The sequence below is a fragment of the Tasmannia lanceolata genome, unplaced genomic scaffold (genome assembly GCF_043159265.1).
Source record: "Tasmannia lanceolata isolate RefF3 unplaced genomic scaffold, GAP_Taslan_0.1 ptg000008l, whole genome shotgun sequence".
NCBI classification, from domain to species: domain Eukaryota; kingdom Viridiplantae; phylum Streptophyta; class Magnoliopsida; order Canellales; family Winteraceae; genus Tasmannia; species Tasmannia lanceolata.
Window position 1 is genome coordinate 39,763,600 of NW_027518685.1, and position 27,765 is coordinate 39,791,364.

A 27,765-nucleotide genomic window follows, 5' to 3' on the forward strand; every position below is an offset into this window, starting at 1 on the left:
GGCATAGTTAAAGGATAATGTGGTGAAGGCGTTTATGGGAGCATTGGGATGCGAGCGGATATTCTGCTCCGTCGGGCGGGTTGTTCAGTAGGAAACGGACACGCGGGTAGTAAGTGCTTCATTTTTTCACACCGGGGTTTCCTATAAGGGTTCTATAAAGGGGTGAGCTTTCCTGAAGTCACGAATATCGCCCTTTGTCTCTTGTTCGCCTCTTTGATTTCTTCCGGCCTTTCTTCAGGCTAGTCCGAGATGTCGTCGCCTTTCCAGGGTCCCTTTGCGGGCGGCGATCGTAGGTTTGATCGCGACGGGAGTCGTCCGAATAACCCCGAGGCAAATTCTGGCGGGCTGGGGCCTCAGCGAGGGGGACGTGGATCATCCTCCTTCCCTGCACGAGAGGGAGTCTCATGAAGCGTTTATTCACCGCAACCGTTCCTTCTTTTACTGCGTCCATCGTAGGGGAATGGAGGTTTTTAGCCGGATGAGGGACATGGATCGGGAGATTGCTGCTTTGCGCGCCGAGAACGATCTGCTGAGGAACCGGGTGCGTTGGTTAAATGACCAGGCCCGTTTGGCTGGGAATCGGCGTTGGGGAAGCTCTTCGGACGGGGAACAGAGTGATAGGGAGATTTCTGATGCGGAAAACTCTTTCAGCGGCTAGTCCCTCTGAGCTGATTATGATGGGAGTTCGGAATTTTTGGAGGAAGCCTCTTGTCTTTGCGCATTCTTTTTTTTGTCTTAGGGATCTTGGGGGCTTCGGGCCTGCGTGCCTATTGTCCTGACTCCCCTTTTTGTAGGCCTTTGGGCCAGGAGGAAGTGGTTTATGAATGGTGCCTTTCTTTTTCCTGTTTCTGATGTGTGTTTTCTCCTTTCGTGTTTGCTTTTCTTGTGCATGCTTGCTTTCTCGCGCATTTCTGAGCCCTTGTCGCTGCGTTCGATATTTTCGGCCCGGTGGTATTTTGTATGGGGTATCTAGTCGTACCTTTTTTCATCTTGTGGAAGGGTATGTCGGGCCCTTGTGACGGGGTCCGAGCCCTTTCTTTATGAACGCAGTTTTGTCCATCTGGTGGAGGTGTATGGATGGCTTGCTGGAGAAGTTATGTCGTGGGTAGGGGTAGAGACGTCCTTTCCGTATGGCGCTTTGACTTATGGCGGTTCCCTTGGGTTTCTCAATCGGCGCCACGTGTGCGCGTCCCATCGACTTAGAAAGGGCGGGAGTTCAAACGACAGGTGTCAAAACCCTAGCCCTTTTTAAAGCCTTTTTGGGGATTTCATTTTTTACTTTATTCCTTCGTCTTCCTCGATTAGAACGAGTTTTTCTCCGCGGTGATTCTTCTACGTGTTGCTTGTCGTCCACGCTTCGCTCGGTGAGTTCTGTGTCTTTGTTTCATAGCTTAAGATGTCTGTTGCGACTGTGCCTCAGAGCCCCTCTTCCGCGTCGGTAGAGGTGGTGGAGAGGGCTCCGGTGAGAAAGAGGAGGCGGTTGTCCGTAGAGGGTGGGAGCGGCGTCGCTGAGGATGTGCGGCAGCCCACGGAGTTGAGGGATAGTTCCGGGACCTCCGGGTCGTCGGTGGGGGCCGCTACTTCCGAATCTCCGGCTCGAGTTTCTTATGCTCGTGGGGCGGAGATTGGGGACATTCGGCCTGGCGCCGTTATTCGTCCCGGCCGGGTGGCGTGTTTCGGGAATACTTTGGAAAAAGGGGCGGCGGAGAAAATTAGGAGGGAGTTCCATATCCCCGACGATTATGGGATTAGAGTCCCCTCCTTTGTAGAAGGGGTGTGTGGGGGTACCACGGAGGAAGAGGTAGCTTTCTACGTGGAAGCTTTCCGGGCGGGGGTTAGGTTTCCGCTCTTGGACATTATAATAGAGGCCCTCGAGTTCTACCAGGTGGCTCCTTCCCAACTGGCGCCTAATAGTTGGCGCACACTCCTGGCCTTTGTGGCCAAGGCGGGTCTTCATAAGGTTCAGCCCACCCTTCCGCTGCTCCGGGCCTGCGTGGCCCTCAGTCCGTTGGTGAAGGGGGAGGACAGCTGGCTTTATCTGACCCAGCGTCCTCAGGTGAAGATTGCAGCGAACTTGCCTTCGTCCATCAAGAAGTGGAAGGAGGAGTATGTGTTTGTTACCCCTCCATCGGACGCTGGCTGGGATTTTCCTCGTTCTTGGAGGCGCTCCGTTGAGTGGCGGAGGAAGTCCCTTCCCGACGAGTCTGAGTATAGCAAGTTTGACTTGGGGAAGCTCGCCTCTAGGGAGGCTATTGACGTCTCCGAGTTTAGGTGGGAGAGGAGCCTGAAGAGGTTTGGCTTGGTGGGAGCTGTGGAGAGGAGGGTCCGTTGCACGGGCGAGGGAACGGGGGAGAGTTCAGCCAGCTATCGTGGTGAGCCCCTCCCCTCTTCCTCTCTCTTTTTTTAATTTTGGTTTTCCTTTGCTTTGAGCGATTGTTATTCTCTTGTTTGTGGCAGGAGAGATGTCTTCTTCTGGTGACGTTGGTAAGGGGAAGGAGGTTGCGGCGGTGACAACGGGCTTGTCGAGCCGGAAGAAAATTCCTTCTGACTTTATGGCCGCGGCCAGGCTGGGTCGGTCGCAAGCGAGGCTCGCAACATCTATGCCTTCCAGCCCCTCTGGTCGAGCGGTTGGAGAGAAGGGGCCGGTTAGTTCCTCACCCCCGGGGTCTGAGCATCCTGCCAGGAGGGTCGCCAGCCGCGTGGCGCGTCCTTCAATCTTTGCGGAGGACGTGCCAAGTCGGATGGAAGGGGCGGTAATGACCAAGCTTCTTCTGGAGCGGGCGGAGCTTCCCCCGCAAAGTTTCCAGATGCGAGGGGAATTGTTTAAGCCTGGCTGGAGGATTGGTGTTGAGGACAGCGTTCTTGCGAATCCCCGGGTTGGGGTGGAGCTAGGGGTGACAACTGCCCTTTCTTGTGACGAGGCTGAGCTGAAGGGCTATGATCGTAGGGCCCTGGGGGCTCAGTATTTTCAATCAACTTCCTGCGTAAGTAATGGGTGGCCGGCTTTCTGATGGTATTTTTCTCTCCTCGCTGTTTTCGAGATTGTGTGTTGGAATTTTCCTGATAACTTGCCTTTTGCAGTCCCAAAGTTATGCCAGGAGGATGGTGCAGTGCCTTCTTGAGGATGAGGCTGAGATAAGTGCTGTGGGGGAGCTAAACCGGCAGTTACGCGAGGAATTGGGCAGAGCCCGGGCGGAGAGAGTGACCTTTGATGACACTGTTGCTCAACTCCGGGAAGATCTCCGGGTAACTGTGGAGGGGAGGAGTCGTGCGTCGGACAAGTTGGCGCTGGCCCGGCGAACTCATGCCCGGGAATTGGCGAAGGCACGGGAGGAATGGCGCGACTCTGCGGAGTTTTTTAAGGCTGCGGCTGCATTCAGCGTGGATATTGAGATTGATGCGTTTGCTGAATGCCGGCGGCGCGTTCAAGAGGTCGATCCCTCCTTCCCTCTCGATAAGCTGATGCATGAGTCTGAGGTCGATCCTTTGCCGGCACCGGCGGAAGTGGTGGAGCCGGTAGGAGAGGAGGTGGCCGCCCCGGTGGATCGCGTAGTTGCCGAGACTTCCGAGGGGGGCCCAGTGATGTTGTGAATGCCTCGGGGGGCTTGCTCTTTTCTTTCAATGTTCCTGGTTATTTGGTCTGTAATAACTTTTGAACTACCTATTTTTTGTTGTTTGTTGTGTAACCGTATTGACATCTCTGTATATACACGATGCGCCGCGAGGTTTTCGAGGTCCTCAGGCCTTTGCAAATTGTGTTGGTGAGAGTATTCTTAGTGCACCCCGTAGGGCGTCTGTTTATGGGAGGACTATCTTCCCCTCGAATGATCAGTTCGGGGTTAATGGGTCCCGCCTGCCCTTAAAGGGGGAGGTCTTTTTTTTTTCATGGGGAGCGTTTTAGGGTATTCTCGGGGGGATCGGCCCCGATGTTACCTTTGTCTCACTCCCTGTTTTCTTTCGGGTCCCTCATTTATTGTGGGCCGGAAAGTGGAGATGTACGCTGCTTTTGTAGAAGTGCTTTTCCATTAATTTGTTGATAAGAATACATCTTTGCTTCTAGGACACAAAAAGGAAACCAGAACACTTGTCATATTTTTAAAAGAAAGGCACGGAACTTACCCTGTCGTTTTACTGATAGAACTTTCGGAGGTTGTCCATGCTCCAACTGCGAGGGACCGGGGTCCCATCGAGGCGTTCTAGTTGGTAGGCCCCGGGTCGAAGTGCTCGAACGACTTTGTACGGTCCTTCCCATTTGGGTGCGAGCTTACCCGTGTTGCGGGGGTCTGATACCTCTGCACGCCGTAGCACCAGATCTCCGGGCTTTACCGAACGCTTTTTAACCCGGGCATTGTGGTATCGTGCCACCTTTTGCTGGTAGGAGGCGGTTCGGAGGAGGGCTTGCTCTCTTTTCTCGAGCACGAGATCGAGGTTGTTCCGGAGGAGTTCGGAATTTCCCTGCTCGTCGTAATTCGCGGTGCGGAAGCTGGGGAGGCCAATTTCTAGCGGAATGACCGCTTCGGTCCCAAAGGTTAAGCTAAAAGGGGATTCTCCAGTTGCGGTTCGTGGTGTTGTTCGATAGGCCCAGAGGACGCTAGGGAGTGCGTCCAGCCAGTTTTTTCCGGCTTCTCCCAATCTCTTCTTGAGACTTTGTAGCAAAATCCTGTTGGTTACCTCGACCTGCCCGTTGGCCTGCGGGTGTGCTACGGAGGCGAAACGGTGTTCGATGCTTAGGCTATCACAGAATCTGCCAAATTCGGCGCTTGCGAACTGGGGACCGTTGTCTGTTACAAGGGTCTTTGGAATGCCGAAACGGCAAACGACGTCGTGATAGAAGAACTTCTCCGTCGCTTTGGAATTGGGTTTCACCACGGCTTTGACCTCAACCCACTTGGTGAAGTAGTCGATGGCGACGTATAACATTGTATGCCCCCCGGGGGCCTTGGGGAATGGTCCGAGTAGATCCATGCCCCACATGAAGAAAGGCAGGGGTCCTGCTATCGCGGTGTACGGTGTAGCCGGTTGGTGGGGGGTGGTTGCGTACCTTTGGCAGGGGCTGCATTTTTTGACGAATTCCTTGGCGTCCCTAAGGACTGTGGGCCAGAAGTAGCCGTGCCTTACGATTTTCTGGGCTAGGGTCCTGCCGCCTCCATGGTCTCTGCAGATCCCTTCATGTACTTCTCGTAGCGCGTAGTCTGATTCGGAGGGCACCAGGCATCGGAGGTACGTCCATGTGTACGACCGTTTGTAGAGCCTGGGCCCGTGGACCACGTAATGGGCAGCTCTTGCGGTTAGGCGCCGGGCTTCCAGCTTATCTGCGGGTAGTATACGGTCTTTCAGGTATCGTATGATGGGGTCCATCCAGTTTGGCCCCGGTGGAATCTCCAGAACTCATATCTCGTCGATGCTGGGGTGGGGCAAGATTTCTGTGAGCACGGTGCCGAAGTCATGGGTCTCTTTGGCGGCCATTCTTGATAATGCATCCGCTCGGTTGTTCATGTCTCGCGGCACCTGGAGGATCTCTACCTCTCCCATCCCCTGCAGTTTCTCTTTTACCTTGTGGAGGTATTTTTTCATTCTGAAGCCCTTGGCTTCGTATATTCCGTTTACTTGGTTAACGACAAGCTGTGAGTCGCTATGGACTTTCAACTTGCCTGCGCCGAGCTCCGCGGCTAGACTTAGTCCTGCTAGTAAGGCTTCGTATTCGGCCTCGTTATTGGAGGCTTTGAAATCCAACCTGAGGGCATATTCCAGTGTGAACTCTTCTGGGCCGTGGAGGACCACTCCCGCTCCGTGTCCTTTATTGCCGGCGGAGCCATCAACGTGCAGGATCCAAGGGGTTTCGCTGTTCTGTTCCGAGGGGTCCTGCATCCCGTCGTCGCAAACCGTGTGTGCAGTGGGGCCCTCGCTGCTCCCCATTGTTGCTGGTTCTTCGGCCGGGGCCGTGAATTCCACTATAAAGTCAGCGAGGGCTTGAGATTTGATAGCCGGCCTTGGAAGGACTTGTATGTCGAACTCGCCCAGCTCGACGGCCCAACTTACCATCCTACCCGAGGTCTCTGGTTTCTGGAGAATCTTCCTGAGGGGCTGGTCGGTTAGCAGGACTATGGGGTGGGCCTGGAAGTAGGGGCGGAGCTTTCGAGCGGCACTGACGACTGCGAGGGCGAATTTCTCTATGTTCGAATATCGGATTTCCGCACCGTGGAGAGTCTTGCTCACGTAGTACACAGGGTGTTCCTTTTTGTCGCTTTGTTTGGCCAACACCGCGCTTACTGCCGTGGGGCTGACGGCCAGATATAAAAATAGCTCTTCCCCCGGCTCGGGTTTGGCGAGTACGGGCGGTGTCTGGAGGTATTGCTTCAGAGAGTCGAAGGCCTCTTGGCAGGCCGGGGTCCATTCGAATTCCCGTATGTTTTTTAATTGTTTGAAGAAGGGTTGGCACTTCTCTGCTGATTTGGGCATGAATCGGCCGAGGGCCGTGATCCGTCCTGCGAGCCTCTATACTTCTACTGCTGTCGTCGGGGGTTCCATGTCTAGGATGGCCTGGATTTTTTCTGGGTTGGCCTCGATCCCTCTTTGGCTGACCATGAACCCCAAGAACTTTCCGGAAGTTACCCCAAAGGCGCATTTCGCGGGGTTCAGCTTCATTCGGGCTCGTCGTAAGGTGTCGAAAGTTTCCTGAAGGTCGGAGATGTGTCTGGCGGCTTCCAGGCTTTTTACCAGCATATCGTCGACATACACCTCCACGTTCCTTCCAATTTGCGTTTGGAATAGCTTATTCATGAGCCGCTGGTAGGTGGCGCCTGCGTTTTTTAACCCGAAGGGCATGACAGTGTAGCAATAGACGCCCTGATCGGTGATGAACGCTGTTTTCGGGATGTATGGCTCGTGCATTTTGATCTGATTGTAACCTGAGAATGCGTCTAAGAAGGTGAGAAGTTCGTGTCCGGAGGTGGCGTCGATGAGTTGGTCAATGCGCGGGAGGGGATAGGGGTCTTTTGGGCAGGCCCGGTTGAGGTCGGTGAAGTCTATACAGGCCCGCCATCCTCCGCTAGCTTTCTTGACCATTACGACGTTTGACAGCCACTCGGGATACCGGATTTCCCTGACGAATCCGGCTTGTAGCAGTTTTTCCACTTCGGCCTTTCTGTGAGTTTGGCGCTCTACTGCGAAGTTCCTCTTTTTCTGCCAGACGGGTTTAAGGGCGGGGTTCACATTCAACTTGTGGACGGCCATTTCCTTGGGTATCCCGGGCATGTCCTTGGCGGACCATGCGAACATGTCTTTGTTTATTCTGAGGAAGTTGATCATCTGGTCTCGCAGGGGGCCTGTTAACATGGAACTTATCCGGACTTGTCTCTCCGGCTGATCTTGGGTCAGGGGGATGGAGTCTAGCTCCTCGGCGGGCTCTCCTCTGATTGCGCGAGCCCGCTGCCGAGGGTCTTCACTGCCGATGGTGAAATTTTCGGCTGGGGCATTGGTTCCCTTCAGGCTTGCCGCGTAGCACTGGCGTGCTATCATTTGCTGTCCCCTGACCTCTCCCACTCCGTCCGGAGTGGGGAATTTCATCTTGAGATGGGGGGTGGAGACTACGGCTCCCAAGTCTCTGAGAGCAGGGCGCCCAATGATGGCGCTGTAGGTGAACGGTATGTCTACGACCAGGAAGGTGGTCAGGATGGTTTTCTGCAAGGGGTACGCTCCGAAAGTCACGGGCAAGTCGATCTTGCCGTCTACCTGTACGGATGCCCCGGAGAAACCGTAGATGGAGTATTCCGCGGGTCCCAGCCTTTCCCTGCCCAGCTTCATTTCTTCGAAAGTTTCGAGGTGTAGCACATTGACGGAGCTTCCTGTGTCCACCAAGATTTTTCCTATATCGAAGTTGGCGATGACTAGCCTGATGACCAGTGCATCGTCATGCGGGACTTGTAGCCCGTCAAGGTCTTTGTTGGAAAAAGTGATGATCTGGTTTTCATGGGGTGGATTTGTTCGGGCCTTCTTGGAAGGTATATCCATGGAGAATACCCGTTCCGCGTATGTCCGCCGACCAGCTGTTGTCGGCCCTCCCGCCGCGGGCCCGCCTGCGATGATGTTGATTTTTCCTATGATGGTAGGCGGTTGCTCGCGAGCCTGTGGCTGTTCGGGGGGCTCGCCCTTTCGGGGGCGCTGGTGGCGGCTCGTGTCGTGTCTGCTGCGGGATCGGCGTCGGCTTCGTGAGTGATGCCTACCGGGGGATCGGTGTCGGCTTGTGGACCGGCGGCGGTTTGGTGACCGATGCCTACCTCTGGGTTCGTCGAGCGGGCGCTGGGCCTCGTATGGGCTTTTGTCAGGACTCCTGAGGTATTGGTTTAGGTGTCCTTCCTCGGCCAGCCTTTCCAGCTGGAGGCGGAGGTGGAAGCAGTGGTCAGTTTCGTGGCCATGGTCCCCGTGGAATTCGCAGAATTTCCTGGCGGACCTCTTCTTTGGATCTGTGGCCATTTTCTTGGGGGGGGGTCAGGAGACCCTGATCCCTAATAGCCGATAGAACGTGGGAGAGGGGGAACTTTAGTGGGGCGGTTCCCAGCCTTTCGAAGACGGGGATGGGGTTGCGGCCCGTCTGTCTTTCATCGGTTCGTGGCCTTATGGCCCTTCGGCCGTCGTTTTTTCTCTCGTCGGGGCCGGGCCGATTCTGTTCTCGAGCGCAGGCTTCCTCTGCTCGGACGAACTTATCAGCCTTTGATTCAAGCTCCTGTAGGTCCCGCGGGGGCTTGAGGGTGAGGTGCAGCTTAAGATTCGGATCGGTGGTGGCATGCTTTAGTGTGGCGACCGCTATCTGGACGTCCATGTTGGAGAGTTGGGCCAATTCGGCGTTGAACTTCAACATGAAGTCTCTTAGGGTCTCGTTTCTGCCTTGGCGGAGGGCTAGGAGGGCGTCCGCAGGATCATGGCGGAGGCGGTTGTTGGCGAACCTCGTGCTGAACTTTCGTCCGAATTCGTGGAAGGATGCGATGGAGTCGGGCTCCAATCTCATGTACCAGTCGTTGGCGGTTTTTCTTAGTAGGGATGCAAAGGCTCTGCACATGAATCCATCCGACGCGCCTCGAAGCGTCATTACTCTCTTGAAAGTCTGGAGGAACTCGAGGGGGTCCGTGCTCCCGTCGTATAGACCGAAGCGGGAGAGGTCTATGCCTGCTTCTGCGGGCTGAGGTGAACGGGGATGCCGTTTCCCTTTCCCACTCATCGAGGATGCCGTGGGCGTAGGGTTTTTTCATTTCTAGTTTTACCTCTCGGATTTGCCTTTGCAGGTCCGCTATTGGATCCAAGCTGGGCAGTTGCGCCGAGGTTGCAACTTCTTCTGCCCGAGCCAAGGGCGGTTCCCGGAGACGGGTATCTTGGACAGGGGGGGGGCGGCTATTAGTAACCTGTCCCCTGCTGCCTCGCTGATGTCCCCCGGCTGCGTGGGGCAAGGGGCTATTTGTTGATGGGGACGGCGTTCTGCGAGTCGGTGCTCGCTTTCGCCGGGGATGTCGTTCCCCTGATTGTTCCTCGTTGCCTTTGTCGTAGGCTTCTGTCCGGTCCTGTGTCGTCCCGGGCTTTTTCGAAGCCGGGAGAGGCAAACGCTGGAGTAGTTCGTTGCGAAGTTCGTTGAACATCTCCATGGTGGGGACCATCTGCGGCGTGCTGGAGGAGGGTCGGGGTTGGTCCGAAGGCGGTGAGTTTCGCTCTTGGGAGCTTGAGGAGCGGGCTTGTGCGCGCTGAGCCTGACTCCTGGTTATTACCCCTGTTTCTGGCTGTTGGGTGTGGTTTCTCATCGCCATAAGGCGTTCAGTTACTCGACGAGTCCCACGGATGGCGCCAATATGATGGCGTCTGGATCCGGGTCTGCGATCGCGCGGTCGGTAGAGGGCCTCCGCGGGGTCTGCAATCACAAACAAAAGAGGGTCAGGGGGTCCGGGGTGGGTCCCGGACGACCACTTTGACACCCAAGTCAGATCCTTCGACCAGTCAATATAAAGAACAGCTAGAAAGGGAGGGGGTTTTGACCAGGGTTACCAGGGCCGGTGCGCGGGGACATTTCTGGGTGCGTAAATGAGTGAGTCGGAGGGGACTAGCAGGGAGGGCAGGATGGGATTCCTGGCCTCCTCTGTTGTTGCCTCGCCTCTTTTTCCGGTGTTGCGGGGTGGAGGATGGGTGAATTCCCTGCTTTTTTCGGGGTCAAAAGAAAAAAAAGGTCCCCCTCTTCTTCCTTTCCCTCCCCTTTTAAAGGAAGGTGTGCGGCCCTTTTCATCATTATGGAGGGAAACACTTCCTTTGCAGGATTGGGCCGTCCCTCTGCCTCGCCGGCACGTGTGGCTTTGGCGGTCATTTTCTTCCCTAATTTGTGATGATGAGGCCTGGGTGGTGAGAAGAACTTCCTTTGCAGGATTGGGCCATCCCTCTGCCTCGCCGGTGCGCGTGGCTTTGGCGGCCATTTCCTTCCCTAATTTGTGATGATGAGGCCTGGGTGGTGAGAGAGCGACATGTGTCATGAATGTGTGGTCTTTGCCGTTTTCCAACACCCTTCTTCATGATGGTTGGGCTCTGCTCGTGCATGGATGACACGTGGTGATATTTGGGAGCGTAGCCGTATTTGTGCCCCATCAAAACCTAATTTGGAAATTAGAGATCAACAATGAAATTCAAGCACACAAGTTAAATCTAAAGGTGCAATGCAAGAAATAGAGCAAGAGACAAGAAAGAGTGCACCCGAGATTTAAAGTGGTTCGGTCCTCAAACACAAGGCCTACTCCACTCCACCAACCAAACCCGTTGATGGCTTCACTATTTGATCTTCTTAACCACGGTGAAGATCGGTGCCGATTACAATTGCTTTAACCTTGGTGGCAATCCTCACCACGGAGAGAGGGCTCCGCTTCTCCGAACACTTGCCCTTGGGATGGCTCCGCGTCCCTTCGCACTCGCCCAAATACAATCAAAGAAAATAGAAAATACAACTTCCCTCTTCAAGGGTAGATAGCTCTCAAGCTCACACAAATTCCACTCTTTGAAATGATGTACAAATTCAAGCCTAAATCTAATCCCTGTAGATATCCCAATTTGAGGCACAAGGGTGATTACCACTCTCTAATATGTTTAGAACATGTTTAGTAATGAGAGAGATATGTTCTAAGGCATAGAGAACACATATATATAGGGAAAACCCAAATATGACCGTTACAGGGGCATAGTCGTAATTCTGGCAAAATCCCAAACGGTCATAATTTTGTTCCCGACACAGTGGTCTCGGAGTTCCGAGAGATTTTCTCGGAGTTTCGAGAATTTCTCTCGGAGTTACGGGAATACAAACAAAATTTGGAAAATAGCTACTGGACCATTTCTCGGAGCTCCGAGGAATTTCTCGGAGTTCCGAAAAGCCTAAATCAGCCGATATTCCATATTTTTTATGCTGATCATTTTTGGGCGTCAAGGGCTTCCAAATTTGACATAGATGGGATTGTTATTCAATTAAGGTTAGTTGTTTGGTTACTCCATTATGCCTCTAGGTGGGGTACCTAATAGGGATTAGATTTACAATCTAACACAAGACTTAAGCCTTCAAATCTTCTTCTTTTGAAGCACATCTTCAAGTCTTGAATTCTTGCAAGGATCACCTCCATTTATTTGGCTCTTCAAGATCTCTCCTTGAATGTTCTAAGCCTTCATCATCCTTTGGCTTCAAATGGTGTTCAAGGATGTACAAGCCTCGATCCATGCCGCTTTCCTAGAACTAAGTGTTTGAAATGCTTGAATCTTCAATGCATGCACTTTAAACATCAAACACGTTAGAAATACAACACAATTCAACTTGTGTTTGGAATCATCAAAACATAGAAGATTGCCAAGGTGAGAACCATTGGGCTTACAACCCTTTTGGTCAAAGGCCAAAGGGAACAAATAAAGCAACACCCTAAGGCAAAACCCTTAGGGTAAACAACACCTATGAGATAGACTCCTAAACAATCAATACAAAAAGGGGTGCAAGTCAAAATACATCTAACACTCTATGAGGGGATGTAAATAGGAACACATCTAACACTCTATGAGGGGGAAATAAGTCAAAAACTCTACTAACGCTACCAAAATGCGAGAACAAATGAGTCAAAGACTCTCTAATAACACTGCCAAAGGCAAATAAGCAAGGGTGATAGTGAGACTGGGCAAGTCTCTTAGAGACTGAGGTGGGCTCCAAGTATCATTACCATTACCCTTGCAATGAATAACTAGAGCTAAGGCAACTAACAGACCAAGTTGGTCTCCAACTAGTAGGGGCTACAACTTAGAGAAGGCTTTTATGAACAAGGCAAGGCATGCCTCCTATAAGCTAATTCTATGCCAAAGTCAATGTTTACTCTTTAAAGGATAGGCTCTAAACTCTTCAAAGGATAACTGCCTTAATGAGACAAAGTGTGTCTCCTATGGGGGCTCTAGATGACTCTTTCATTGCCCTTGCAATGAAATATGAGGAACTACCATCTAAGAGGTAAGCGTCTAAAAGACTAAAAACTACTAAATGAAAAAGGAAAAAGAGGGGAATGCTACTAGGACGGAGCAAGTCCCCTAAGGATGGGCTTGGGCTAACGCCTTCATCGCCTTAGCAATGAGAAGGGAAAACTATCATCTAAGAGTATCTAAAAGACTATGCAAGTCTACTAGAACAAAAGAGAGGAGTGCTATTAGGATTTAGCAAGTCCCCTAAGGATGGGCTTGGGATAACTCCTTCATCGCCATAGCAATGACAATAACGAAGAAGCATTTTCATCAGGAGGCTAAGATGTGATTCTCGAAAGGTTTGAAATTCAACTTTGGAGAGCAGGACATAGACTTGAATTGAGTTGACATCCCGCAAAAGTATGACATGAGAATCAACGTCGGATGAGAAGAATTAAAGGTCAAGCCAATGAGTCAAGAATCGCTTAGCTGAGAAAAATATTTTTTAATCTATTCAGTGAAGTAAGACAATATCGTCCTAATCTTATATACATCATAAAGCCCAAGACCAGACACCCCCAGGAAATAATAATCATGTACCTTAAAAGAAATTAGGAGAAGGAAAAATGGAGACACAAATGTATATCAGGAGAAGTACAAATGCAATGGTTAGATGAAGGGTACCGGAATGCCTATCTCTTAGATCGTAAGATGCAAAGGCAAAGATTTAAAAGAAGGATGTGAATGTATCTGATTCCTAGAAGTGTAGAGCAAAAGCTAAATCACAGGACGTAAAAGATCTTATTATTATGCCAATGAACCGTGAAAGGATCTAATGGGCACAAGGATCTCGAGTGAGTCGCCTGGAGCACAAGGATCTAATGGGCACAAGAAACTGTTCTCCCTTCTTACCATTATTATAATTGTTCTCCCTGTTCCAAATTGGTTGCAGCAACAAGAAATTGTTCCCCCGCACCCAAAAACTTCAAATCCACAATCTCTTCATTGCTCAATATATACACCCAAGAACAAAGTCATAGACAAAATGAGATTAAACATTCAGCTCCTGGTTCGTTTCATTCAAATACACAGACAAAGACTTTATTTTTCAATAGGAATGATAAACTGTGGATGGCTGACTCCTCAACAAAACTTTGAATGACAAAGACTTCAGCTCCTGGTATGCCGAAGATGATAAAAAAAAACCGATATCCTCAACAGTGGTCACTAGAACATGAAGTCCCTAAACAGGTAGCAATTTGAACCCTCATAAATAAAAAAACTTTTTCAAATCCGCAATGTCTTTACATACCAGTTATTACCATCAAGAACTACCCTGTTGCAGTTTAAACTAACCCCAAAAGTCAAAACAACTATAGAATATCACTCAATGAGAGTTTCAAAATGGGATGAAACATAAAATAAATACTTCTGTTCCATCAGTTGTTGATTCTTACCCAAATTTGTCATAATACTACATGTTTATAATTCCAATGCATAAATTCAGAACCTCTTCATTATATGGACAGTGTAGACACCCCTATTTTGCTATACTTTAAAAAGCAAAAGATTTGGTAGTTTGTCAAGTTTCAAGTCCGTATTCTACCTAGGATTAAGCATCTGTGCATTTTAGGGTAGATTTTACCTCGTTGTAGGAATTCTGAAGTTGATTCGCAATCCTAAAGGTTTTTAGGGTGTTCCAATGGTATCTAGAAGATGAAAATTCAAGTTTCCAACCAACTGAAAAAAAACCTGTTATTTTTAGAATTTTTTGGGTTTTCGTCATTTTTGCCCATTTTTACACTACAGGGGTATTTTGGTCATTCCCGATGTATCTTGAGTGATTTTATAAATTTTGAAAAAGTTGCTATTTTTATAAACTCATGGGGCTTCCACATTTTCATCATCTTATGGATATTTCAATCATTTCTCATATATCCAAAACCATCTCGAGGGTACGGCTGATGGATTAGGAGTAATTTCGTAAGATTTGGAAAACCTGCTAAATTTAGATCTCTCAAGATTTTCTCTTAGTCTTGCACTTCGGGGGTATTTTAGACATTTCCAATATATAATATTTGGTCCCTAGTCTCACCAAATTCTAGCACCTCAGGGTAATTTGGTCTTTTCCTGTGTAATTCTTTTGATCCCCGAAATATGTCTGAGAGATTATGAATGATTTCCTGAATTTTGGAAAACTTGCTAAATTTAGAATTTCTCAGGGGTTTCGCTTAATTTGAAAATTCTATTTGAGGGCATTTTGGGTATTTTCAGGGGACACCAAATGATCCTGTTTATTATTGCTCACCGAAAGGACCCAATTTTAAAAGTTTCTATTTTTGAAGTTTGACAGCAAAGATTTTCCATTTTTAATTTTTTCCCTTTAGGGGTGAACCAATCTGAGGGTATTTTGGTTGCATTTGGATGTCTAACAGTCAAATAGGGGCATTTTGGTCCGAAGAGTTATTTTCCAAAAAAGATGGTCCGATCATGTGTGAGGGATGAACCATAAATGTCAAATGGGTTGGGTCCATATATAGAATGTTGAATTTAGAAAGATTTTATTCAATTTTTATAGAAAAACTCGAAACCCGTGTGAAATGGCCCGTTGGGCTAAAGCCCGCAAAGATGGAGCTCATGTCGGTTCACCCATATGGTTCAACCACCATGGTGGGCGTCTCACATGGCTGACCCACATGAGTGGAGCATCCAACCTTGATGATGTCACAATGGTGACATCATATTTGTTAAAAGAAAAATAAAAAGAATAAAAAAAGAAAAGAAGGAAAGAAGGAAAAGGGGAATGATTGCTTAAAAAAGTTTTCTTCCAAAGAAGCAATGTGGAATGAGAATAGCATGTCTTGATTGACAAGAAATTAAGATTGGAATCAAATTCAATTTGGAAACAAGAAAGAAAGAGGGAAAATTGGAAAAAAGCCAAAAATTGGAGCTCTCACATTGGAAACTACTATTTCTCTCTTAACCCTAGCTTTTTTGTAAAAACATCAAAGCAAACAATCCTGGGAAGGATCCAAAAAAAAAAATTCAAATTCGTCCTTTTTCTCTCTCCTCCCGAATAAAAAAAAAACTTCTTCTCTCTTGTAGTGTGTTCATCTCTCTCAAGGGTTCTTCACAAAAGGGATTCTTGAATTTTCTTTTCTTCTTCAACAAATCACACATCAAGGATCTTTGGGGTGTTCTTTGGATCTTCTTCATCATATAAAAGGGTGCGACAAAGCATATACATCGGATCTACGCACCCTAAAGACAAGGAGCGCGATCAACGGTAGGATCTTTATCTTTGTAATATCAAAAGTAGAAAAGCATGTTAGGGTTTTACTTTTGATATATCAAATCAATGAATTTTTTCTTGAAATTCCAGTATGTTATAATATATATTATAAGTTTTCAAAATCCAAAAAATTTATTTTTCTTCATTTAATAATGAATTTCTTTCGTTTTTTATTCAATATGGATTTAAATCGGATTATCAAAGCAAGTGTTTGAAAACGTGGTTTTCTTTAAAAAATGATATTTTTTGGGATTTCTACAAAATAAAATACTACTGGAAACTTAATTTCCAATCGCGGTTTAGCCGTTTTAATTTCCATTCTATTTTTCAAAAAATAACCCAGAAAGGGGTTATTTCTTGATGAATGAAACCAAAAGTATATCAAATCATATCCCAAATTTGTGAAATCTTGTTTCCAATCCGATTGTTTGATTTTCAGACGACCCAAAAAGATTTGGATTTGTTTGAATTTTTTTAATTCGGTTTTAAATTATTTTAAATTTTGGCAATTTTTAATAAATATCAAAAGGTTTTAAAAATTGATGACACTCTCCAGAATTAATGTTCAATAATAAATTGAATATCTCATGAAATTTTTTTTTCTAAAAAAGGTTTTTTTATTTGTTTTCTAATCGCTTCTTCGTTTTACGTGTCGTAATTCTTTTTTATATTAAATTAATAAAATTTCAAATCTTTTTCCTACAAACCGGTAGTTTAGGCCATTAGAAGGTTAGTGAAAAAGTTTCAAAATATTTTACAAAGGTTTAATATGATTTCACAATTTTCTTTTAAGAAAATGGGTTTTAATTCTTAGGAAACGAAAGCCCCTTTTATTCAAAAATCAATTTTGTGGAGAAGTATTAATTATTAGGTCTTGAAATTTTGAAAGTAAATCATATGACCTATTTTATATCTACTGGAATTTTTACATGATTTTAGGATACCATTTAATCTACTTTTTAATTGATAAATTGATTTTATCCGAATTTTGTGTGAATTTTAATTGGCATCAAATCCTGAGAAACACCTTTAAAATTTTTACAGTAGTCTAATACCATGATTCTATCTATACTATAAGAGATTTACATGATTTGAGATTCATATGCTATGAATTGATTTGTTAATTTGCAATCTGACCTAAAGTTTGGAAATTCAGAAATTGATAGCAACACTTATTCCAAATTCATGAAACTTTTCTAGTAGTCTAAACGCATTCATATCTTGTTACAAAAAAAGTTACAATAAATTTAGAGTTCGATTGCTTAGGGTTACTGTGTAATCCTAGCAATCTGGTCTTAATGTTAATAAATCACAACTTAATAGCAAATCAACACAAAAGTCAGTGAAAACTTCCAGAAAATCTTAATTGTTTATCAGATATGTAACCTTAAAATTTTTTGTAACAGAAACCCTAGAGGTTAGAGATTCCCTTTGTAAATTGACTATGTTGTGACGGTTTAACTGCTGAGATCGCATTCATAATCGTATACTAATTGTGATCGTTCCTGCTTAATTTGAGCATGTAAATTATAGTATGTTGTTGGCTCCGAGGTCCACTGTCCAACGAAATCCTGAGAATCATGCCAGGCAATAATATACTATAATTTATGCGTTAAATTATACAAGGATTGAGAGTACGATGCCCTTCCATGGATGCAATTCAAGGCTGAAATTTGCCAACCATAGAGCCTTTGGTATTCCTTAGATGTTAGGAATAAAAAATATTTGAAAATTAAAAATTATTTACTTAATAAATTAAGATCATTTGATCAGTGCTTTTGGAACCGTTGGATAACGGTATCTCTTCGTAAGGACCTTTAGAACCAATTAGGAACACTTACCTCGCATTGTGTCCTAGGTTTTAGGGTATCCTAGAGTTAGGGAGTTCAGCCTCATCACAACTGATTACTATTATTAGCAATTGAGTCATAGATCTAGTTACACTAATTACCCCTTTTTCCCATAAGACGGGCCTAGTTACCTAAGATATAGGTTAACCTGCATTAGTCAAAGGGACGTCTTGCACTTAGCTAGGACCATGTAGCATCTTAGATGAAGTCCTAGGATAATAAAATTTTCAACTTGAACGAAATAATTTCTCTTAAAACTGTTGAAACATTCAATCCAATCTAGATCGATGTCCTAGATGAGTTAGGCATAAGTAGCGTAGTTTAGGTGCAACGAACTACGATCGACTCTGATTCTAGTGAGGCTGGGATACGTAAGCAACTTGGATACTTGAGCGGCATACCAAGCCCGAGTCGGCTCCACACAAGTGGTGGGGTTTTGTATATTAATCCTTAAATTAAAAGTAATTAAATCACTTAGGACTTTCCATGAAATTAGAATTTTAGGAGAACTTTCACTTCGATTGAATTCAAACAAATTAAGAAAATCAAGATACACATTTAGGAATTACATTGAAATTATATCTTAGGATGCATGTCAAGTAGTTCGCACATTAATATAGAGTTAAATGAGCCATTTAAAAGAAATTCAAAAGAGTTAACTTTTAGAATTGAAGACCGATTATCGGGCAGGAATGGTGCATATAGTGGTAACTCCCCATACCTTCCATTCTCGTAACCAGGTAACGAGTCTAGATTTCTGGTCAATTATGGGTCCTAGATCCCTCATCTAGGTGGCGACTTTGTCACTCTCTTTTGCGTGGAATTCGGATTGTCTTAGTGATCCCAAGTTCACGAAAAAGATGAATTAAATCGCACCTTGCTAGGCTCGGCGGCTTACCCCTGCCCTTATGGGTACTGGGTTGCACGTTTGTTTGCACCCTATGGCTTGGTTGCTGCCTGCTTGGTTGGATAACTAAAATCAATAATTAAAAGTACACGCCAACTGCGTGGGTACGAGAGACCAAGAGATAGTGTAGCACCTCACGCGCTCATTACCCTCTCGCGGGATCGGGTCCTGTAGACACCCTCATTTTGCTACACTTCAACCAACAATAACCTAATATATTGATCCATCGAATTTCACTGGTAAAATATGTATCCTCACATTCCCTGAAAACCAAAATAATAAAGAGATGTACCTGGTAAAACGATTAGATCCGAAAAATTGGGAAAATGCCCTCATTGGTGACTTAGAGTGTTAAATCCATGCAAGAGTCCCTCTATCATGGATTTATATGTTTTAAGGCATTAATATCTCGATCTGACTTTACAGATCATCAATCGGGACAAAATAAGCTAGGGTCACCTCACAGCCCGGACCCTGATTCCATTATGAGACCCGATTTCCGTAAATTGTCAGATCGAGGGCTGATTTTCAACATGGGTGTCTTTCTCTACTAAGAATTTGTGATCATTTATTCAAATTAATATCAATCAAGGTCGATCTCAAATTTGGATTAAACATTGGGTCACTTTTATTAAGCAAAAAATCTAGTGAAAAGTCACGGATCAAGGCATGATGAATGAGATCCGTCGAAATTATCACATTAAATCATCGATAACAGAACTTTTTAATGTCTTAATTGGTGTTGATATATTGGTTTAATAGTTTTAACCGTTGATCCAAAAATTGATCAAGTCGGTTGGTTCGTTTGGATCACCGATTTGCCCAATTTTTGAAAAAACGATATGCCGATAAAAATCGATGGCTCTCATTTGTCAAAATTTTGAAATCAATATTTCTATGGCAATATTGGGCTTCAACGAAAGAGTAAAAATCAAGGATTCCAAAGGTGAAAAAATTATCGAAATCGGATGCCAAAATCTCCGGAAAACGATATTTTTCTGTTTCCGCGAGTGTTCTCTCTCCTCACATTCTCTCTCCTCTCACCACACGTTTTCCCAAGCTTGGGAAAACGTATATTGTTTTCCTCTCCCCTATTTTTGAATATTGTGTGGATACCTTAAGATTTGGTGAAAATCTTTGCAAATTAGGAATAGAACAAGTGTCATGATATTACTAGTTCAAGTAATTGCCCAAAATTGAGAAGGGGACATGTCCACACTTTATTGGAAACCAAATATTCTAAAATTTGGACGTTTCTTTTCTCATTCTAAATTTGCAATGACACATGGCATGCAATGAATTGTTTCTTAAATAATGCAATCAATCTTCACTATTTAAAACTCTTTCTATTCTTCACAAGCCCACCAAAATTGGACGTTCTTTCCTTCATATATGGGTGTTTCCAAAAGATTGGGTTGGAATATTCTAGGAGCTTTTCATCCATACCATCAAATTGTCTCTCACCTTCAATTTTTAATCTCCACCCTACCTTTCCCTCTCCTCCTAACTTAGTAACCTTGGTCACCCATTCACCTATAAATACCCCTCCATTGCTCCATCCCAAGACAACTCAAGACTCCCTCTCTCTTTCTCCCTAAGAAATTCGCCCTCCTCTCCCTCAACTCTTGCAGCCCACTCAACTGTGCATTTGTTTCCAATCTACCACATCGACACTCTTTCGCATTCGTCCATCCAAGGCGGCATCAACTAACGGTCGGTGTGCGTAAAAGCCAAAGAAGTGTGTACGAAGGTACCGTGTGGATCGACTTCAACCGTCACGGCCGAGGTAGGTACTTGTAGAATCACTTTAATCGTGATTATCTTAGCCATATTAGTTTGCATGATTAGTCTGCATACCTGAGTGATTCTTTAGTTTTTATGATGGCTTCCCTCTCAATCCTAGCCCCAACAGCTTACCCAACCCAACAGACCCCATGCTTAGCCAACTAAACCCAACTCAACCCATTTCAACCGGACCTATTTTCCACCCTTACCCAAACCCAAGACCCATGTACTGTGTGGAACATAACCAAATCCATATAAGTTTCACTGTCCCCCATCCAAAAACCCACATTAGTAGAGCCATGTCATCCAATTGGCCATAGACCATACCCTCATGTATTCTGTTAGAAAAATTAAACCCATATGATCATACACCCGGTTGAAATCCATTATGCCCTTTTTGATGGCCATGAGTCATGCCCCCACGCATTCCATTAGAATCCAGAATGGGGATGTGAACGAAATATCCAGTGCATTGTGGCAAAGTCACATGGCCGAGAACCATCAACCCGAAGCTCAATCCGAACCACACCACCCAGACTTGACTCAACCAACCCGGTCCAACTCGATCTAACCGGTCCAACTCGGACCCCACCTAACCTTTACCCAAAAGTGGGCCCGGCCCCGCGATCAGCCCTACAACTCGCACTCTAACCCGCCCCACATCAGCCCCGCAACTCGCCCCCTAACCCGCACCCCTAAGCCGCACCCAAACGTCAAGCCCAACCCAAGCCGCACCCCGCACCAAAAGCCGCATCCACCCAAGTCGCTGCTCAACCACAGCCGCATTCCACCCAAGCCGCAGTCCAATCCAAACTCGCACCTCGAACCTGAACCCGAACCTTAAGCTTGAACCCCACCGGAACCTAACCCAGCGAACCGGTTCAACATGGACCCAACCCATATTCAAACACGACCCATCCGGTCCAATCTAACCCAATCCGAGTCAACCCCAGTTCAACCCCGTCCAACCCAAACCTAATTCGACCCAACCCGGTTTAGCCCCAACCCATGGTTCAACCCCGTCCAACCCGGACCCGACTCGACCCAACCCGATTTAGTCCCAACCTCGATTCAACCCGAGTTAACTCAAGGCAGCACGGGTTCATCTCGAGCCAATCCAATCCAATCTGGGTCTGACCTGGTTCAACTCATTTCAATCTGAGCCACGCCCAAGTCAGGCTCAACCCAAGCTATGCCCTGACCGAACCCAAACCACCCTTATCCAAATCTATTCCTGAGTGTGCATTGTGCACATAGGCAATGCACGTATGAGTAATATGCATATATCAAACCCTCTATGTGCTGCATGCATGTAATTAAAATATGATTTTGGACCCATGATTCAAGATCCACAGAAACAGCCATGAATGCTTGAATCCATGCATTGTGTGTATACACTTGCCCTCATTATAAATAATCAAATACCCTCGTATATTCACTCATTTCTTATATGTGCTGTACACACATAACCTCTCAACCCAACCCACTTGGCCCGACCCAAGCAATTCCAGTCAACCCAAGCCTAACCTAGCCCCAACTCGCCCATACACCGAACCCAATCCGTGCCCCAACCCAATCTAAATCCACACCCCACACAGACGAACACAAACCCGCAACCCGATCCAGCCCCAACACAAACCCACAACAAACCGCCACCCCGGACCCGAACCGCCACCCCTAGCCTTCTTAATTTTATTTGTGTTCAACTGAACCGACCCCAAGTTTCACCCAAACCGGTCCAACCCGGATCTGCACCGTAAAACCCATCCGGACCCGCTCGGTCCAATTCAGCCACACCCGACTCAACAGGGGCTTGACTCAACCCAAATTGGACCCACCCGGTCCAACCCGGTTCAGCTCGGCCCAACCTGGACCTAACCCGACTCGACCTGAGTTAAGCCCAAGCTAACCCGGTCCAACCCTGGTCCAATCCGGACTAACTCGGTCTAGCCCGGGCTCAAGCCGTTCTAACCCAACCGAGGCCCAATGCAACTTAACCTTTACCCGAAAGTGAGCCCGGCCTCGCAATCAGCTCCACAACCGGAACCCGCACCAACAGCCCATCACCTAACCCAAATTAGTCCAGCCCGGACCCCCATCACGTTGACCCAAATCCCGCGGTCCGATCGGCCTTAACCCCAAGCATCATTCGGCCATGTCATGGGCTACACACATTCAGCCCAACCCCCATGGCCCAAGACCTATTTGGCCTCACCCCACACCCTTCGATTTCACATCCCCCAACCAGTAGGCCAAGTTGCCCATACCAATGCACTGTGCATAAATGCTTAAACCTTGAACCTATTGTGTCTAAACCCTTGGTGTACATGAGTGCTTTGTCTGTGAATGCGTGTTGTGCACATCCATTGAATCCATTATGCCGTGCATGCACATGTACAATGTAATCAAATTTGATATGCACTGTCCCAATCATGATTAACTATACCAATGCACTGTACATATGTGTGTGCTGTGCACATTAAAATGCTTACACGGTGTTGTATACCTGTGAGTAATTAAAACATGCAAAACAATGGGTGTGGCTCACATGCAACACAACCCAACCCAACCCAGCCAATCCAATCAACCCAACCCGGTTCAACTCAGCCCCACTCCGACCCACAACCCGACCCCAACCCACTTCAGTCCCAATCCAGTTCAACCCAACCCGATTCAACCCTAACCCAACTCGGCTCCGCCTAGTCCACTACCCGATCCAATCGACCTCATCCGGATCTAAACCGAGTCAACCCGAGTCAACCCGGATCAAACCCGAGTGCAACTCTTCACCCAACTAAGTTGCACCTCCTTTCCTTATCAAGTTACACTCCATGCCTAATCGAGTGGAGCCACCCCAGCCAAGTAGACCCCGCTAGTTGAACCCCTGGACCCCAATCGAGTTACACCTCTATGTCTGAATCTATTTTGGCCGAATTTCGCAAGTCCAGCTCTTTCAAATTCCCAAAATGAAGTCCTTGTGACTCAATTCATGCTTCAAATCCAAATTCCCTATTCTAGCTTCTAAAGCTAATCCGAATCCCGATTCCAATTCTTAATCTCAACCACCCCAATGGAACTACGTGTGGCTTGATCCCCATCACGGGGTACATAGGCAATTTGGCACTCCCAAGTTCAGTCGCACATTTCTCCATCATTCTCATTCCCCTACACCCTTCTTCGTCCCTTCCATTCCCCTATTCACCCTTTCCTTTTCCTTAAACCCTTTTTGCATGTTAGATGTTTTCTTTTGCTTAGTTGCATGATTCGTTGCATGTTTAGATCTCTTTAATTGTTCTTATCATAAGCTTAGAATCACATGCTAGTTGTTTTGCTTTTTAGTATGTTAGTTGCTTTCTTTGCATGATTAGTTGTGTTTGTTAAATTTGGAACTAAAAAGAATTCAAAAATCGTAAAGAATCTAAGAACTCATAATCATCTAAGATGAAAAATCCCAATCTCCAAAACATAAAGTTCTAGGCTCTAAACTTAGAGATCACATTCTAGGTTTTCAAAATAGAATTCTTAGAATCTAAAGTTTACAAATGTACTAAAAATGTAACTTAGGTCCATTGCATTAAATCTAGGTTCATATAGCATAGGTCACTCCACCTCAAATCAATCAATCTAATTCAACTCAAACCGAATCGTAGTAATCTCATGAAATGTCAAAAACACTCACATAGGCACATAGGCATGTAGTTGCATGTAGGATGCACTCCTGGCCCGCATGAGTCTAAACTGTGAACGGCCAAATCATTAGTAATGTTTAGATTTCTAAAATAAAACTCGCATTCACCCCCTTAGTTAAACCTGAATAATTAAAGCTTTTAAATAAGTTAGGCAAGGTCGGTGCTGTACACTTCGTGCGGTACACCTTCCGACTTCGTAATCAGGTAACTTACCCAGAATTCAAAACGTAGACCAAATTAACAGAGTTAATCATGGGTCCTAGATCCCTAATCTAGGTGGCGACTCTGGTCAGTTGCTTCTTTCGTGAAGTTAGGACTTTTATCCTAAATTTGTGAAAAAAGCAATCATATTCAAATCCAATGGACAAAGGCGCTATCATCATCATCATAAAAACACACACCCTCGTGGGACCACCCCCCCTCGGGACGGGATCCACAGGTCCTACAGACAGTTATCATGAAATTCATAAAATTAACCATTTCAAATCATTTTGAGAACATAGATTATCATGTTTTAGGATCTCAATTAGAATTGCAGCAATATGGAACCAAAATCAGATCCATGAATAGAGAAAAGTAAATTGCAACTGTACCATACTGATTTGGTATGATTCCATTAGCTCAAACATATAGTAGTAGCAATCACAAAGAAATATCTAAAAAGGGGTTTAGTGTATTACCTGATGAAGTAGACATCCAAACCTCCAAACCTCTTCTTCACTTTCCTTTGAAATGCGTTGTATAGAAGGTGAAGCTCTTACACTTGAAAATGTTATAAACACTTAATCAACCTCCAAATAACCACTGATCTTGCCTATAAACTTGGTTAATATAAGCTTCAATGGAACGAATCATGGCTAAAGCTTCTAGAAACTTCCCTTGGTAAGATGATCTCTTCAACAAATCTCAATCTTTGTTATCACAGGTTATAAAACTTAGGACAATGATTCTCAAGTTAGGTTCAGATCTGAAAATTATCAACAAGAACTCAATGAAATTCCGTCTAAAGAAGATGATACCGGCTCTTGATCTAATCCAATGGAAATTGAAATAGCAACGAACAGATCGGGATCTGACCGGAGATTTAACCAGAGAAGAAGGTCCTTGATCGGAGAAAATGAGCTAAGGTTTGAGGAAAGGACTAAAACAAGATGGATTCACAATTTTTTAAGGCAAAAATCATATCTGAAACCAAATTACATTAGGTCTGATGGATTAGGTTCTAAAGTTAAGGTTCTGAGCTTGAATGGATGATGACTTCAAGTTAGGGTTTCTAAAGAAGTAATGGATCTAGGGCTTCTAACAAAAGAGATTGTGTGGATCCTTGCAGCTATAGAATCAGTATAAGGTGAGAGAACAGACAAAAACGGTAGGACACAGCCGGAATTTGGCTGGAGAAAATGGTCGATAGAAGAGAAGGGAAGATGAAAAACTTGAGTTAGGGTTTGTAATGGCCAAGGGTAAAATGAATTAGAAAAAGATATCAATAGAGAAGTTGATCGGAGGTAGGAGATAGCAATGGAGGCAGGGGGAAAAAGATGTGCAGATTTTGATGGAGGCAATGGTGAAAGATTGTGGTGTAGATGGAGGAAAAAAGATGGTTTGGGTGAAAATCCAATCGGAAGTTGCAGATGGGGTGGTGGCTGGAAGAAGTGATGGGGAAGAGGAGGGTGGATCTTGATGGTGGTCGATGATCCGCAGGCGGGAATCGGGTAGGGTTGATTGTGGTCATGCTCCCCTCCTCTCTTTCCTCTCTCAAACCCTCTCTCTGTGCTCTCCTTTGGCTGCCAAAAAAAGGGCTTCCTCTTGCAACCCTAATTCAATGGGTTTTGAAGAGAAATGATATGCTCGACCCCCCGTTTGCTCCTTGGACAGCCCCTGTGGTGTATTTTATGACTACTCTTTTATATTAGCAGGGGTGTCTCGAGTGGGAAAAATGGAAATGGTACATTCGACCACTTTTGTTCCATGGGCAGCCCCCATCTCATGCTATTTCACCCCCCTTACTTTGATAAGCTACTCTCTATTGTAAATGATACCATTAGACCTCTTTCTCTTCCCTTAAACAACCTTGCTTAGGATAAACTACCCTCCATTTCCATGTGCTATAATAGAAATAGTGTACTCTTCATTTTTTCCTTTTGCATAACTCCTATCTTGGATATTTCAACCCCCTATTTGGATAATTCTTTCCCTTCTCATGGTAGGAAAGATGCAATAATGACACAAACTCGGCTCAACATATTAGGCACAATTTTTACAAAATTTTGTAAGGACCTACTAGGGCTCCTAATCTAGCTTAGGGCAAAACTTGGGTCACTAACATACTTATTTAAAGGATTTTTATTCAAACTAAATGATTTAGGGTTCGGTCAAAATGGGGTGTCTACACGCTCCCTTGTCAGGCTCACTTTACATTTGATGTCTTTTTCAAAAGAAGAGCTGACCTTGTTGATTTCCTAAAGACTCACTCGGATGTCTTCGCCTGGTCCGCCTCCGATATGCAGGGAATCCCCTCTAATGTAGCAGTTCATAAGCTGAACGTGGACCCAAGCTCCGAACCATCTAAACAGAAAAAATGCAACTTTGCCACCAAGAGACAAAAGCATATTGTAGATACCCCATTTTGACCGTACCCTAAACCTCCCTTGTTTGAGTAAAACCCCACCAATTCACGATCGATAGCGAAGATCCCCGGCAGCGGGCCCGTACAATCAGAGGAGAGCCCGCCGAGAAGCTAGACTCCATCCCCATAGACCAAGATCAGCCGGAGAGACAAGTCCGGATCAGTTCCCTACTAGAAGGCCCCCTGCGAGACCAGATGATCAACTTCCTCAGAACGAACAAAGACATGTTCACATGGTCCACTAAGGACATGCCCGGGATACCCAAGGAACTGGTCGTTCACAAGTTAAACGTGAACCCAGCCCTTAAACCCGTCCGGCAGAAAAAAAGGAACTTCGCGATAGAGCGTTAAACTCACATAAAGGCCGAAGTGGAAAAACTACTGCAAGCCGGGTTCATCAGAGAAATCCGGTATCCCGAGTGGCTGTCAAACGTCGTCATGGTCAAGAAAGCTAGCGAAGGATGGCGGGCCTGTATAGACTTCACAGACCTAAACCGGGCCTGCCCAAAGGACCCCTACCCCCTCCCGCGCATAGACCAACTCATCGACGCCACATCCAGGTACAAACTTCTCACCTTCTTGGATGCGTTCTCAGGCTACAATCAAGTCAAAATGCACGAGCCAGACATCCCGAAAACAGCGTTTATCACCGATCAGGGCGTCTACTGTTATACTCTTATGCCTTTCGGTTTAAAAAACGCGGGCGCCACCTACCAGCGGCTTGTAAATAAGCTATTCCAGGCGCAGATCGGCAGGAACGTAGAGGTGTATGTTGACGATATGCTGGTAAAAAGCCTCAAAGCCTCCAAGCACATCTCCGACCTTCAAGAAACTTTCAGCACCCTACGACGAGCCCGAATGAAGCTGAACCCTGCAAAATGCACCTTCGGGGTAGCTTCCGGAAAGTTCTTAGGGTTCATGGTCAGCCAGAGAGGGATCGAGGCCAACCCCGAGAAGATCCAAGCCATCCTAGACATGGAACCCCCGACAACAACGGTAGAAGTACAGCGGCTCGCGGGTCGAATCACGACCTTCGGTTGATTCATGCCCAAATCGGCAGAAAAGTGTCAACCCTTCTTCAAACAATTTAAAAACATGCGGGAATTCGAATGGACCCTGGCCTGCCAAGCAGCTTTCGACTCCTTGAAGCAATACCTTCAAGCACCACCCGTACT

General features: G+C 46.2%; 1 protein-coding gene across 3 annotated transcripts in view; it reads right to left on the reverse strand.

Moving 5' to 3' along the window:
• Positions 1 to 25,776, reverse strand: part of LOC143885321 (uncharacterized) — a 62,406-nt gene extending 36,630 nt beyond the window's left edge. For all 3 annotated transcript variants that reach the window (XM_077389435.1, XM_077389433.1, XM_077389434.1), the window contains exon 1: positions 24,645 to 25,776. The gene's annotated coding sequence lies outside the window, so the exon portion shown is untranslated. The remainder of the gene's footprint in view (positions 1 to 24,644) is intronic.
• Between the last annotated feature and the right edge of the window lie 1,989 nt (positions 25,777 to 27,765).